Genomic DNA, 14,657 nt, shown 5'->3' with positions numbered 1-14,657 from the left:
GAAAGATGCACAAATGAAGAACAGGAGATAGATTTATATGTTCAACCTTGAAATCATCACTTTTCGCATTCAATGATCCACAGAGATGACCCTTTTTAATATTTGACATATTTTTCAATATGCTTTGTGTCCTCTTCCCTTACAACGCAATTTGCCTTCCCATTCTCCCATCCTACACAGCCGCCCCTCCCACAAATGGTGCACAGCCAGCCCCTCATTAAGCAATCCACCTTATTAACAGCTTCACACAAAGAACACTGGCCAGGAAGCATGCCCGTATTTAGAAGGGGAGGGGTGGGGTTAAGTCACACAAACAGGACCACCGCAAACATGACACAACTCTGCGCGTGTGTGTGTGTGGACCCCAGCAGGGGCGTGAGGCAATTAACGAGATTACACACGCACGCACACACAATTTCGACGGTGACATGACTGCTAAAGTTCAATGGTGAATTATTAAATGCAATTAATCAGCATGGAACAGGACCAATTTAATAACCGTGTATGTGTGGGAGGGGGGTGGCTGTATGTTTTGTATGCTAGCAAGGAAAAATGCATAAGATGTGTGTGTATGTAGTCATTCCTTCACATGTCGGAGTTCACTTTTTGCGGTCTCGCTGTATCCAAAGCATGTACAGTCATGTGAGCACACGGTAACTCGCTTCTATGATCATTGAAAAGCATATAGGCCGATACAAACATTGCAACCAAGACCACCTAGTGAGCTTTGTTAGTAGCATAATGTTAGCATTTGGAGCTAAGAAGACCCTAGCATTATTTGAGAGATAATCCAAGTACTGGTCTCATCGTTGAGGAGGCAAAGGTGGGGATTCTTGACACATTTGAATTCTACAGCCTTCATGTTTGTGTTATGGTGTTAGCATTTTAAGCTAGCGTCCGTTTTGCATTGTTTTACAAATCCAATAATACAAGTACATTTACCTTAACAGGCAATGTTGCTGACTGAATCAAATAGCTTCTGTATTTGGAGGCTGGGTGTTTGTAGCATAGAGTTAGCATTTTGTGCTAACAGCAATGCAGCATATTTACTGAAACAGGAAAGCACAATATGAAAGTTTGATGATCATTTTGAGTAGTCTCCATTAACTAATTTACTGCCATTGACGGCTATTGACGTAAAAAAATTCATTTGAACTATTTCTATTAGTTTAAATTTTTTTCCACTTTTGTTAACAAGAGTATGAAAACCTAGAAATGTTTTTTTATTGTTCATTTAGAACAGATATAAAATGTATGATTAATCGTGAGTTAACTATTGAAATCATGCGATTAATTACAATAAGAAATTGTAATCGCCTGACACGATTAAAAGAAAAGAAAAGATTATTAAAAATTAGGAGCGTCAGGCGATTACATTTTTTTATCTTACTTAATTGCATGACTTCACGAGTTAACTCACGATTAATCACAAATTTTATATCTGTTTTAAATGTATAATAAAAAAAATCTAGGTTTTCATACTCTTGTTAACAAAAGTGGGAAATATGTTAAACTAATAGAAATAGTTAAAATGAATATTTGACATCTGTAACGTCAATGGCAGTGAATGAGTTAAAAAGGGGGTACGTTCAAAATTGTTTCTGTAACCATGGAAACCAAGCCTGCAAGGTCTGCCACTCAACTGCCTATGTGTAGATAATGGGTAATGTAACTGACTGCTTCCAATTAAGTCCTACATCTGAGAGTCAAGTTGATTAGCGAGACACACACATTCATATGCACGTTCAACACACTCATATGCAGCACACTACAGCATAGGCAGACACATATTTACACTTTGCTACATTATTGCTATATATTGTACGAATAGGCACACACACACTCAAAACACATACACACGTATAGTGTGTATGCAGACTGGCCGGACAATTCTTTAGGTATGGCAACTAATAAGATCCAATACAAAAGATAATCATGGTAACTTCTGACTAGGGCTGGTCCACGTGGCTTTGGAATCAAATTCCCCATTCATTTTCTTTCCCAAAATCTGATTTCATATATATATATATATTTTTCCCCCTTCATTAAAAAAAAGCGAATTATATTTTTTCAGAACTTGGAGAAAGTGGACCTTTAAACACAACCCTTAATGTATTTACAAATATTTGACAATTTGCCATCATTAAATTAACAATATTGAGACAACAAAACTGTCACTAAACATAAGAAATAAAAGGCGTGAATCATGAAACGGTGTTGCCTACACTTACATTTGCTGTTGTTTACAACTAGACAGTGATCCATTTGTTTTGGTTTGGTAAGAAACGATTTGGGATGTGCGCACAGCTTCATCATTTAGAGCACATCCTAAGCCGTCTTCCTCATCCCTCCCTGCATCCCAATTCAATAAGGGGAGGAAATGAGCTGCTATGCTTCCTGTGTGTGTATGAGTATGTGTGTGTGCACGCGCACGCAAGCTTGGTCTGTTGCACAATGGAAAGATTTGAGAACAAGTGTTCTGAATTACAACCATGGTGATAGGATAGGACGAATTAAACGTGTATCTTAGGGCACCACTGTACTGTGTTTCTAAAGTCTTATTGAGCCAATGCATTACAATATGCAACCACCTGAAAAATATTGGACAAATTGTAACAATGCACTAACAACAAAAATGTCCCAAATAGTTTATGGCACAGATTCAAATAGATAAAGTAGCATTTTTGTAATATATATATTTTTTTAATGAATAAAAAAATCGTGGATCATTTAAATAAATTGGATTGGAATTCACTGGCCTACTAATTGTCCACCAAATCTGGAGACGATCCGAATATGGATTGATTTGTGAAGCCAGTGTCAAACTCAAATCATTTGAAGCCAACAGAAGACAGTCACTCACGAGCAGCCATGAACTTCCTTACGTGGCCGACAGGTGGCAGCGTTGTCCTGTAATGAGTGGTAATGAGTGGCACACGCGACATCACACGTGGATGTCCCTCGACAGTAATGAAAACACTGCCACATAATGAAATACAATCGTAATTATTAGGTAATTTTTGAAGTCACGCGCTTTTAATTATTAATTGCCGTGTAAAAAGAAGCTCAGAACGATTAAAAAAATAATAATAATTGTTTTCTTACTGTGCTTTATGCTGTGTTTTCACTGAAGTGCACTGTTTGCATTAATGTGGCCACAAACAAAATGGAGCGACTTTTGCAACCCCTTCAGCATATATATTTTTTGCAAAAATGTGACTCATGACTTATTTCACTTATTGGTTTATGTACATTAAAAACAAATCCCCAAGAGGAATAACCTATTTTCACATTATCTGTAAAGAAAACAAAACCGTATTTCTGTTATGTTTGTTTTGTGGGAGCTGATGCTGAGGAAAAACATGCTCGCAAACAAGTTTCATATATGTTTAGTATCAGGAGAAGTAAACAAAATCCCAGAAAGTAATAATAATAATAATAATAATAATAATAATAGACAGAAACTGGTTTCAAATTACGTCACTGTCATTTTTGTTTGTATAAGCAAATAGAAAAAAATGGTTAAAATGTGGGAAATCAGATTTTTGTGAAACGGGTAAGAAAATGGATGGATGGATGTTTTTTTATATTTTTTTTTATTAAAGATCTGCTTTATTTTAAGCCTGCATGGCCCAGCCCTAGAAAAATACAGTCGCCCTTTCTCCTTCTCGCTCGCTTGCGGTGTCGTCACCCCTTTGACCACGCCCCCATCCCGCGACAGCTCCGCCGAGTCTTGGGGGTCGTGCGCGCGCGCCGCTGCATCCTCCCTCCTCGCTCAGGCAGCACGTTCACGAGTAGATCAGAGACGTAATAACAATCATAATAATGCATAATCACAATTACTGTTATTGTTAATATTAAATACTGGAGAAATTGAAGAGGGCGCGTGAGGAACAAGACGACGAACGTCCGCCTTCTCCTTTCTTCGTTGTAACGGAGTGAAGGTAAGCGCTACTCTTCATCTTCCTTACCTTCGCGCTCATCATCGTCACCTGTAATGTTGCCTTCACTTGTTTGGTTCGATCACGCGGCGACGTTTTTTTATTATTATTATGTTGTGTGCATATGTGTGTGCGCGCGTGCATGCGCGCCCGTGCGTCACCCACATCCCAGCTGACGGTCACTGCGGCTCCTTATTGTGCACCATCACTGCTACACATTGTTATGTGTGTGTGTATGCGTGCGCGCGCGCGTGCGGCGGTGCCTGGTGCACATTGACCACCGTCCACGTGCACGTGGCGCGGGACAATTGTCAACTCGACCTGTCCATCTGTTGTATAGCTGGCTAGCCATGTCATCTATTTATGTGTTCTAGCTCTATATGAGTATGAGTATGTACTGTAGGCTACTGATTGCGTGGATCAGTGTTAAATGTCTATCTGTCTATCTGTCTATCTATCTATCTATCTATCTATCTATCTATCTATCTATCTATCTATCTATCTATCTATCTATCTATCTATCTATCTATCTATCTATCATGACCCCCAAATTTCACTCAATAGTCCTCCAGGAAAGTTGAAAAAAAACTGCGCTACTGATACTAGTTTTGACTGATCAACTTGAAATTCAACGGATATGTTTATCATAGCATAAAAGTCTGAAAAACCCATGCCCCGAATCGTAGGGAAAGTCGGCCATTTTGGGGGAATTCTATGACTCGTACGTTTGTCCGACATTTCTCCAAATGAGCCCCTTTGCAAAGCAGAAATCCTTGACAGATGGGTGATGCTAATTAGCCTAACTTGCCTGACTTTGCTGTCTGATGTTAAAGCATCCGGTCAGAGTTTGATGATCATTTCAAGGATTGGCCACAAAAAAAAAGAAAAGGATGTGAGGGCCTATTCATTACTTGCTACAAGCTTCAATTATTATTGTGTTGTTCACGTTGCTGTGTCGAGTCTGCGACAGCAAGGAGGAGTTGCAGAGGTGATTTTGTTTTTGTGTTGCGAGTGAGCGTCTGGGTGGGCCTCGTTGAGATAAGGAGCATAAAGTTCAGGGTTCAAGGATTTAATGGGCCCTTCAGCAGTATTTCATGGGGTCATCAGTGCTTTAAGGGGAATGCCATGGAAAATTGACTTTTTTAATACAATGGTCCCTTGAGATGCAAGTTGAATTTTTTTCTGTGACCATGCTCGTAACTTTTAACACTAGTATCACAAATCATTTTCCCCCATTGAAATAAATGGAGATGCCATTAATCCGTCTGAGCCCCCCCCCCCCCCCCCCATAAAATATGTGGGTTTCTGCTTTTAGCAAGGAAAACGGTGCTCTTAATATTGCACTTATAAATGCATAGATTAAAAGAGTAAATAACAATTACATAGAAATTGAATAGTTTGTGCATCATGATTTAATGCTGCAATTCAATTTGTTGTGCAGCTTCCTCTCGTATGGCCGCCTTGACCGCCGGGAAGCAGCAGTGATAGTAGCTATAATAAAGGGTGACACACACAAAAAGGGAACTTTTTAACAATCCAATAAAACCAAGAGTGATGGAAGATTTATTTTTTTATTCATAGTAATTGAAACCTTAAAACAAGCCATTTAAGAAAAAATATTGGAATTTTTATTTTATTTTAATTACGTCCTGTAGATGACATCCTTCTGTACGAATCCACTGAAATGTGCGGTTGAGATTCCTCGTTGACCACTTGGATAGCTGGGATTCCATCATTGTTTGATTGTAAATGGCATGTTTTAAGGTTTCAATTACTATGAACAAATATTTGTCTTCCATCACGCTTAGTTTTGTTTGATTGTTAAAAAGTTCCCGTTTTTTTGTGTCACCCTGTACTTCTCTGACTCAGTAAGATGATGTAATTTTCAAATTATTTGTTTTCGAACATTTTTTTTTAGCTCTTATTTAGTAAGGATAAGCGGTTCATATCGTGGATGGATAGATAATTTTTATTCACAATTCATTTGAACTTAATCATTATTTAAGCACTGTACTTGTTGCTTGACTTTCAGCTTAGTCTACAATTTCTTTATTTCCCCATACTGATTCTTGAACTGCGTTTAAAGTTGCAGTGACTTAGAATATACTTTTTGGAAATAAAGCCTAGCTATTGATGAACACTTGGGTCAAGTGTATTTTAATGTTGGTGATGATGGTGGTACTTTAGAGGTAACAGGTTTTTAGATGTTACTTGATGTAAAACAACACTGCAGAACAACTGTTAGCCTGTTAGCATGTAAGCGATCCTCTTATCTGACCACAGGGAGAATCAAAAAAGCTTTCTTTACTCATGTTGCTGTCAAGTTAGCATGTTAGCGTTGTAGCATTTCTCGTTGTAAACAGTAAGCAACCATAGAGCAAAATGTAGAATCTGTCTCAGTCTGCCTCAGCTACTTTCTCCACTCAAGTTGTTATTTTGCTGTATGCTAGCATGTTAGCATTTGGGCCACTCTCTTTCACAGTTGTACCTGACTACAGAACACAAAATTCATCCTTATCCATTTCCTGTATTCAGGATATATGTTAGCATAAACTGGCCACAGGGATTTTTCAATTTAGCAATTGACAATTCCGAACTGACGTCACAAGTCAAAATGGCTGTCAACTCGGTGAAAGCTCTCCTCTCATTGAAAAGCATTGGACTTTGTATCGTTGTAATTTGATTAATGAGGATTATTTTGATTGTGAAATGTGATAAAATGTCGTTTGACTACTATAACAGTCTGCCTGTTTTGTATGCTAGTCACAAGCAAAAGCAATACAATATGCCGATTGTTGTCAATGTGTAAAGGAAGCATTTGTATTGCAGAACTTGCAGAAATGAAATGATGAAGAGATGTCAATACTGTTCGTTTACTGTGCTATAAACCTGACAAAGGTGCCGCTCAAATACATTTGCTCATGAATGACTATGAAATTAAATATTTTTGTCTCTTCATGCGGCAAGACTTTATTGCAAGTCTTGCTCACCTTGTAGAACCATTTTAACTTTGTCCTCAATGCAATGGAATTTCTTCCAATCCAGTGTTATTGCAGCGCCTTTGTTTGTTCTGAAGTGAACTTGCAGCTCTCAGGAGTCAAAGTGTGACAAACGTGTGCCGAGTCCAACCCTCCCAAGCGCTCACGTGTTTTATCTCCTTTGTTCAACACCAAAACTCTTTAAAATCAAACATTAACGCTTTTGTTAACAGCACAACAAGTCAATCAATTACTGTATCTCCATAAATCAAGTTGGCATTGTTGTGGAGAAATATTTCAAATGTTGAAGGATGAGTCAGGGTCTGGTTAATGTGGTCTGAAAATAATACGTGCTAATTTTTCCCCCCTTACAATGTTTTCTGATTTTGATGACTATTTTCTCCCCTTCACTTATTGAAAAAGCAAGTAACATTATTCAAAGCCAGTTTTGTTGTTGTTTTTTCTCGATTCTGGGATTTGCTTTATTTCTCCTGACACCAGACAAGCTTTGAAACAGTTGTTGCAAAATGATCACGACGTGAATACACTTCAGTTGTATTAACGTGCAAGTTCAGTACATTTGGCTTTAATCTTTAAGAACTGTTTGTTTTTAAACGTGTAGGTACAACTTTTATTTACAATTTATTTGTACTCTTATCCATTTCCCCTAAGCCAAGTATACACTTAAAAAAAAAATCTATTTGAGTGCGATGTTAATGTTTATTTTGTGTTGTGTTGATTGTGTTAAATATGTTTGGTAGAGATTTCAATATAAACATTTAGTGTAAAAATGTAGCGGAAAGTGTTTTAAATGCTACAAGATGTTTTGATACATGTGAACATGTTAAGTGTTATATAAACGGATGGCTGTCATGCACAACATTGACAGCTTTACGAGGAACGTTCACTTTGTTTTGTCTTGTACAGCACTTAGCCTGTCCAACCTCAAAACCCTTTAAGTGACTCGGACCACGCTTCACTTTGGGTTTCTCACTATACTTTCACATTGTGCTGGAACACGTTTGCTGTGCAACAGGGAACTTTTTCTATACTCCCTCTCTGTATTAATGTTTATTGGGAAAGTCAGTCAGACCGAAAAAAAGGCTTGAGAGGGGACAAAGAAAATACAGAATAGAGGAAAAACAACAGAGAGCAGTGTTATAAAAAAAAAGAAGAAGCAAGAGGCATCAATAATGTGACATAGTATAGTTGGATTGTATCTGTATTGTTTTCAGAAAACATGGTCCAGGAATGTGACACGCGAGCCCAAAGCTGAACTTGTGCAAAACCATTTAAAAATGCTGTATGCATTAAATCAAACCTTTCCTGCAGTGTGCAAGGAATAAATAAAGATAGTTCACTCATAACTGCTTTTTTCGCTGGAGATTGTTGAATGCTGTGATCTAATCAAGAAGTTACATGTTGGTGCGGTTGTTAAAAAAAAATGGCGTCAAGTGATCGCTGTACGAAATGCCTGCAGCTGAACTGCGCAGCTTTTTAAAAAATAGTGCGTGCAACTAGCGCAGTGCTTCTCAAATGGGGGAGATGTATTTACAACAATGTTATAGAGAAATTATACAATCGCATTGGGGGTGATATTTTATTCTTTCTGGAGGGGGGTGGGGCGGCGTAACAAAAAATAATTGAGAAGCACCGAACTTGCGTGAAAAGATGCATCCATCTTTTTTATTATATGGTCGCTTCCAATTAAGCTGGACATCACACTCTATCTGTAAACTACCCGGTCGCCGCAAAATAAACAAAAACGTTTATTAAACATGTTACCATTGAACTTTAAAGGGAAATAATTGAACTTTTGGTTTTGGTTTCTAAAGTAGGATAATATCACGCTTTTTATTTTATTTATCGTTGCAGATACCTGGTGGTCTCAAAAACAAATATAACAGATTTTTTTCTGCCAATGTACTGTCTTATTATGGACAGCGTGGAACTCGATTAAGTGGATTTTTGTGGAATTTCATTACGACAGTTTATTGGTTTTTGAATCTGTTCTTGTTTGCATGGGGGAGCACAATACTCAGAAACATGTAATTTATCCTAGCATTATACATGCAATATTGGAAACAGTCAAACCTGGTGATTGATTTTATAGAGTAAAAAATATTGAGTCTCAAACTGGCTCATTATCCACAACTCGGGGCGGACCACCTTTTTTTAGATCTACATATGTTCTGGGATGGCAGTGCTTCCACCCTGTGAGAAATAGGATGGGACAGGAGAAGACAGCAGCAGTGAGCCAGGCAGTGTTACATCTGTTGAGGATGGGCCACGAAAAGTAGCAAATAGGACAGGACAGAGAAGGATGTGACAGGACAGGAAGTCTCAATCCCTTTCACCCCAGGCAAAAAGAACCATGGTGGCCTTTAAATAATTGACATGAAATAAATAATCAGCAAGCCTGCTAGCAGGGAGTCACATCAGGATGATTCCCGAATCCCGATGCCTCTTTGTAATATCTACGAGTGTTTCCATTTTTGTTGTTGATGTGGACCGATATCATCCATCTGTGAGGGCCCTTTACGAGCCACCAGCAGCTCGGGGCCCTATGTAGGGCATTTCAGTAGTCCAGTGTATAAAGCAGCACTGTTTTGTTATTGATATGGGCTAATGTCAGTCATCTCGTCAATTGTGGTGGCTCTGAGGACAGGATGGTAGTGGTAAGACAGGTAGTTCTCCGCCCTTTGAGGAAGGGACTTAATGAGTGGCAAATAGGACAGGACAGTATAGAATGGGTAGTGAGCCAGGCAATGGTGGGAATGGCCACGAATTTGAGTCGAAAATGGAGGACAGTCTAAGGGTAGCGCAGTCGATGTTATCTATGTGGCTAGCAGCTAGCGGCGGCTGTTTGACTCGAGCTCGGTGGGCCATTGAACTTTGTCAGGTGTAATCCAATCCTATGCTGGAAAGGCTTAATAGTGGTCAGGCCGATTTGCGACTGACTGGATTAAGGCGGACTGAGCGTGTTGGCCACTCGGCTAATCTCTGACATGCAAAACGCGGCGACAAACCTAGCGTCCGTGAGTGTGACGCCAAATGTTTTATGGAGGCTCTCCTGTTGATTCAGCGACTTATAGCACGCCACTCCTTGACGGTCGAGTTAATCAGTAGCTGAAGGCAGCAAGTACAGAGGACATTTTGAGGACCGAACGCCCCAAAAGTTGGAGTGAAATATTGGCAAAGCGTCATCAACGTCATCATCTCACGCCAGCTGTCAGCGCGCCTCACTTGATCACATTTCAGCCCATCCACACCGTTGTTGTTGTTGTTTACACAAGGAATGTGATTGGCTAAAAAGGTGCACTTGTATGCGTTTTCATGCGGACAGAGTAGCGTTACCGCAATCAGGTAACAATATTGTTCTGTATCGTGTCATTGTCTTTTATGCTACAGTATCAATACAACTGGATCAAATATTTTCAAAAATGAACACTGACAATTTGTTTCTGCTTCTCTTCCAATGCAGCTAGTTGACTTTGCCATTACAATTTGCCTGTATTCCCGAACATTTATTATTGTGTGTAAATCTCAAAAAGTGCTAGTGTTACATATTTGTGTGCCTACGTCAGTTTGTGCTAGCTAGGCTAGTATGCTAGCTAATACTGTTGATGAGAATCATGTACAGGCGGTTTGTGTCGAAAATGTAACTACTAAATACAGGAAAAAAGTATGTTTGCATCTGTTTCCATTTGGCAGCAATTAGCATTAGAATATAGCTAACTTTCATCATTATTCACAAATCTGAATCTGAATTGAAACACGGGGTCTTGTTCACGAGTGAGGGCAGGATGGAGTGGGAGATCGACAGGCGGATTGGTGCTGCGTCTGCAGTGATGCGGACTCAGGGTCGAGCCGCTACTCCTCCGCGTTGAGAGGAGCCAGCTCAGGTGGCTCGGGCATCTGGTTCGGATGCCTCCTGGACGCCTCCCTGGAGAAGTGTTCCGGGCATGTCCCACCGGCGAGAGGCCCCGGGGACGACCCAGGACACGCTGGAGAGATTATGTCTTTCGGCTGGCCCGGGAACGCCTTGGGATCCCGCCGGAGGAGCTGGTTGAAGTGCCCCCACGACCCGACCTCGGATAAGCGGTAGAAGATGGATGGATGGATGGATAAATTAAAATACTGGGGAAAATAGCTTTTTTTGCAACATGGCCCTGGTTGATCTCGTATCCTCTGCTGCCACCTGCTGGCCGTTTTTTGTAATAACTACCATTGCTTTAAGCGACCTGGGTGTCTTGTAGCATCTATATGTTGTGACAAACCCTTTTTGGGGGATGGGTGTAATTTTTTTGCAGATTTTCGGTATTTGCGGCATAGTTCGGCCCCTGTTGTGAACACCTGCTATTCACAGGGATTCACTGTACAGCGTTGATATAAATGGAAAAAGTATTGATGCCACGATTTATCATCGCCTACATTTCGTTGTGAATGGGATCAAATATGAATATTGTGATGCAATGTATCCCTACCGCATTCACTATATGAAAAGTCGATGCAGCATTATAGTTTACGCCATAAAAAACTGGATCAAATATTGATATTGTGATGTATCGAATATGATACGAATACTATATATTGAGACAATAGGTTAAAAAATTGATATCGCAGTATATCATTTTCGCTTAAAGCTGCTCTTATATTGCACTATAGTTTGAATCTGCTCTGTGTAACAATTTGACCCAAAATATCTTTACAATAACCTTTTTATTTGACCATTTATGACTGAAACATCTTCTAATGAGTAGATTAACACCTTAGCTGTTCACAATGGGTACTCCTGCAAGCCTCTGGCCAATAGTTTTCAGACTGGATTTGGGTTTGAATTTCCCACGCTCTTATCTGCGGATGTGACGTCATGTGCGTGTCGTATACGTCAAGGGAAAATGCAGTTTTATTTTGTGGCCACAGGTGGCAGTAGTGATTCAAAATTACAATTTCTGCTAAATTACAATAGTGTTATACTGTAACTATCAAATATTGATATTGTGATGTAGCTGTAATGTTTCAAAGATTGCACGCACGCACACACACACACACAGACCATCAGTCAACTGCACAATTCTTTCTCATGGTTTTCTCAGCGATCAATAGTCTTCAGTGCATCTCCCTTGACCGCAACCCCTCGTAACCTCTGCAGTGTGTGTGCGTGTGTGTCTTGTAGTCAATTGTGTAGCCAATTAGCAGCCTGAAGCAAGGCACATTTAGGAAAAGACACAATAACAACAATATAGGGACCGGAAGTTCACCAGCTTGTGGATGTCAACCTTTAAAGTAAATGCAAAATCTTTATAATAATACAATATAATCAAGGGCCACATTCGATTTTTAACACAGACAAATGAGCGAGGTCATTTGTAGAGGAACTTAAAAAAAAATGTATATACATTTTTATATTTTAACATTAAAAAATATTCCCATGATGAGTGATTTCAAACGGTAGACACAACCTGTTTTTCATTGATGGAAGTTACTTTTATTGGATGAATTTTATACAGAATAAAAAAAAAAGAGCTTTCTTTCAAGGTGTCAGCATATCCCAACTGGCCGACTACACATCCGCTGGATCAGGCATTTTCAAATTTACAGTGTGCTTGATCTTTTTTTATGGATTTCAGTGACATTCACAAGTTTCTAGTGAAGTACTTGTGTAAAGGATTTCTAGCCAGCCCGGAATGTCAGCGAATCACGCCTCTGGTGTTAGCCTGTTCCATCCCAGGATATGCGGTTCGGTGTGTCAGAAGTCTGGACGGGAGAATCCGCATCGATAAAAAGTGCACAAGTCCAAACATGTAAAAAACAAAAAGCACAAATGGGAAAATATAGCAAATAGCACTGAATCATCTTGGTTGTAATTGCTGGTTGCCAAGGTAACATGACGACTCCATGACAAAGAGGCTGTATGTGCTGCTTGGAGGCCAGGATGCTGGGAGTTGTCAGGATGAGAGGATGCAGGCATGGGGGAAGGGGAAGGGAGGTAAAAGGGGGTGGGGTGGTAATGGTAAAGGGGAGTGGGGGTGGGATGGGAGTGCTGATGTTGATGCCAGCTTGAGGGTCCAGCAGCTCTGCACCATGGCAACAAAGACGGACACACTACCCCCCCCCCCCCATAAGATCATAAACATTCATTCATAAATTGGCACAAACACTTTCAACCCTCTCAATAAATATCCATATATCAGCGATTCAGCATTTATCGTAGTTCTGCTATTGTTGGATCACATCGTTACTGTATGTGCTATGCTGATATTGTGCTGTATCGTATTGTTATGACTTACTGCTGCAGTTTTGGTACAGCTGCACTCTAAAAAGAGAATTGTTGAACCGATTTAAGATTACAATTTGTATTGTTGATCAACGTAAAAAAAAAATGCTTCAATTGGTAACACACGACTGAATCAAGTTAATCCAAAGGGAATATATGAAGTTTAATTAATTATGAGTTCATTAAACTTAATATATCCACTTGAATTAAGTTAATCCAAAGGTAATCCAATGTGGATATATTAAGTTTAATGAACTCATAATTAATTAACTCATTCACTGCCATTTAATTCATAAAAAAAAATTTTTTAGGGGCAACAGGCGATTACATTTTTTAATCGTTACGATTCTTTTTTTTAATCGTAATAAAGTTTTAATTGTAATCAATTGCATGACTTCAGTAGTTAACTCACAATTAATCACAAATTTTATATATAGGTTTTCATACTCTTATTAATAGAAATAGTTAAAATGAATTTTTGACGTTTATAGCCGTCAATGGCAGTGAATGAGTTGTTAAATTTTATATATTCACTTTGGATTAACTTAATTCAATCGTGTGTTACCAATTGAAGCAATTTTTTTTAAGTTGGTCAACAATTTGTCATTTTAAATTGATTCAATAATTCTCCTTTTAGAGTGTAGATCAATAATACAATATGTTGAAACACGGAATTCTGGCTAATATTGCGTTTGTGGAATGTGAACAAAGCAGCAAAATCCATCTCAGGGTTCGGCCATTTTGCCACTAGCTGTCGACTGAAAATGACATCACAGTTACCGTATACAGAGCTGCGGGAACGACCAACCGTGACTTGCCTGTTTTCTGAGTTTGGTCATGTGACATTCGCAAGCTGAGCCTTGATTGGTCGTTACCTAAACCCTGGTTAACTCTGATGTCATTTTCAGTCTGCAAAATGGCCGCCCCCTTAGCTGGATAAGATCGGCTGGATATTTCTGCTTAAGTCATATTCCACAAATGCATTATTAATCAGAAGACTATATTATTGTAAAGAAGGCTATTTAAAAAAAAAAAGTTGAACTATTGTATTGATACAACCTGATCGGATTTTGATGCTGTGACATATTTTTGTTATATACGCTACAGCATAAAAACATCCATCCATCTAACCATGAACCACTAATCCTAACTGGATCAAATATAGACATAGTGCTAATGCGAAAGTATTGCTGCAATGGGACAAATATCAAATCCAAATGTATCAATATCACTTATGCTGCAATGTTGCTCCATGTGGTTCAAACATCAATTTTGTAATTTGTTGTTGTCGCTTGCACTACAAGTGTCAACGCAAGTGGACTTGTATCAAAATCAATATTTGATCCAGATGTCTTAATGTTGTAGAATAGGTGATCACGATCCAATTTACACACATGATCGATATTAGATCCATTTGTATCGGTGCTGCAGTGTAAATGATAACGATGCATCACAATG

The 14,657-nt window shown here is 39.1% G+C and overlaps 1 protein-coding gene across 3 annotated transcripts in view; it reads left to right on the top strand.

Annotated features, from left to right (window-relative positions):
* LOC147179915 (nucleolar protein 4-like) overlaps window positions 1-14,657 on the top strand; it is a 48,272-nt gene that overhangs the window by 1,732 nt on the left and 31,883 nt on the right. Inside the window, exon 1 of one of the 3 annotated variants that reach the window (XM_086069885.1) lies at window positions 3,721-3,944. The exons of the other annotated variants lie outside the window; for them this stretch is intronic. The gene's annotated coding sequence lies outside the window, so the exon portion shown is untranslated. Of the gene's footprint in view, window positions 1-3,720; window positions 3,945-14,657 lie in introns of those variants that run through there. 3 annotated transcript variants of the gene reach the window in all.

The sequence above is a fragment of the Leptonotus elevatus genome, chromosome 2, assembly GCF_054856555.1.
Source record: "Leptonotus elevatus isolate MCC_2025b chromosome 2, RoL_Lele_1.0, whole genome shotgun sequence".
Classification (NCBI taxonomy): Eukaryota; Metazoa; Chordata; class Actinopteri; order Syngnathiformes; family Syngnathidae; genus Leptonotus; species Leptonotus elevatus.
Note: the sequence above shows the minus strand (reverse complement) of the source record. Positions and strands in the feature narration are given on the sequence as shown.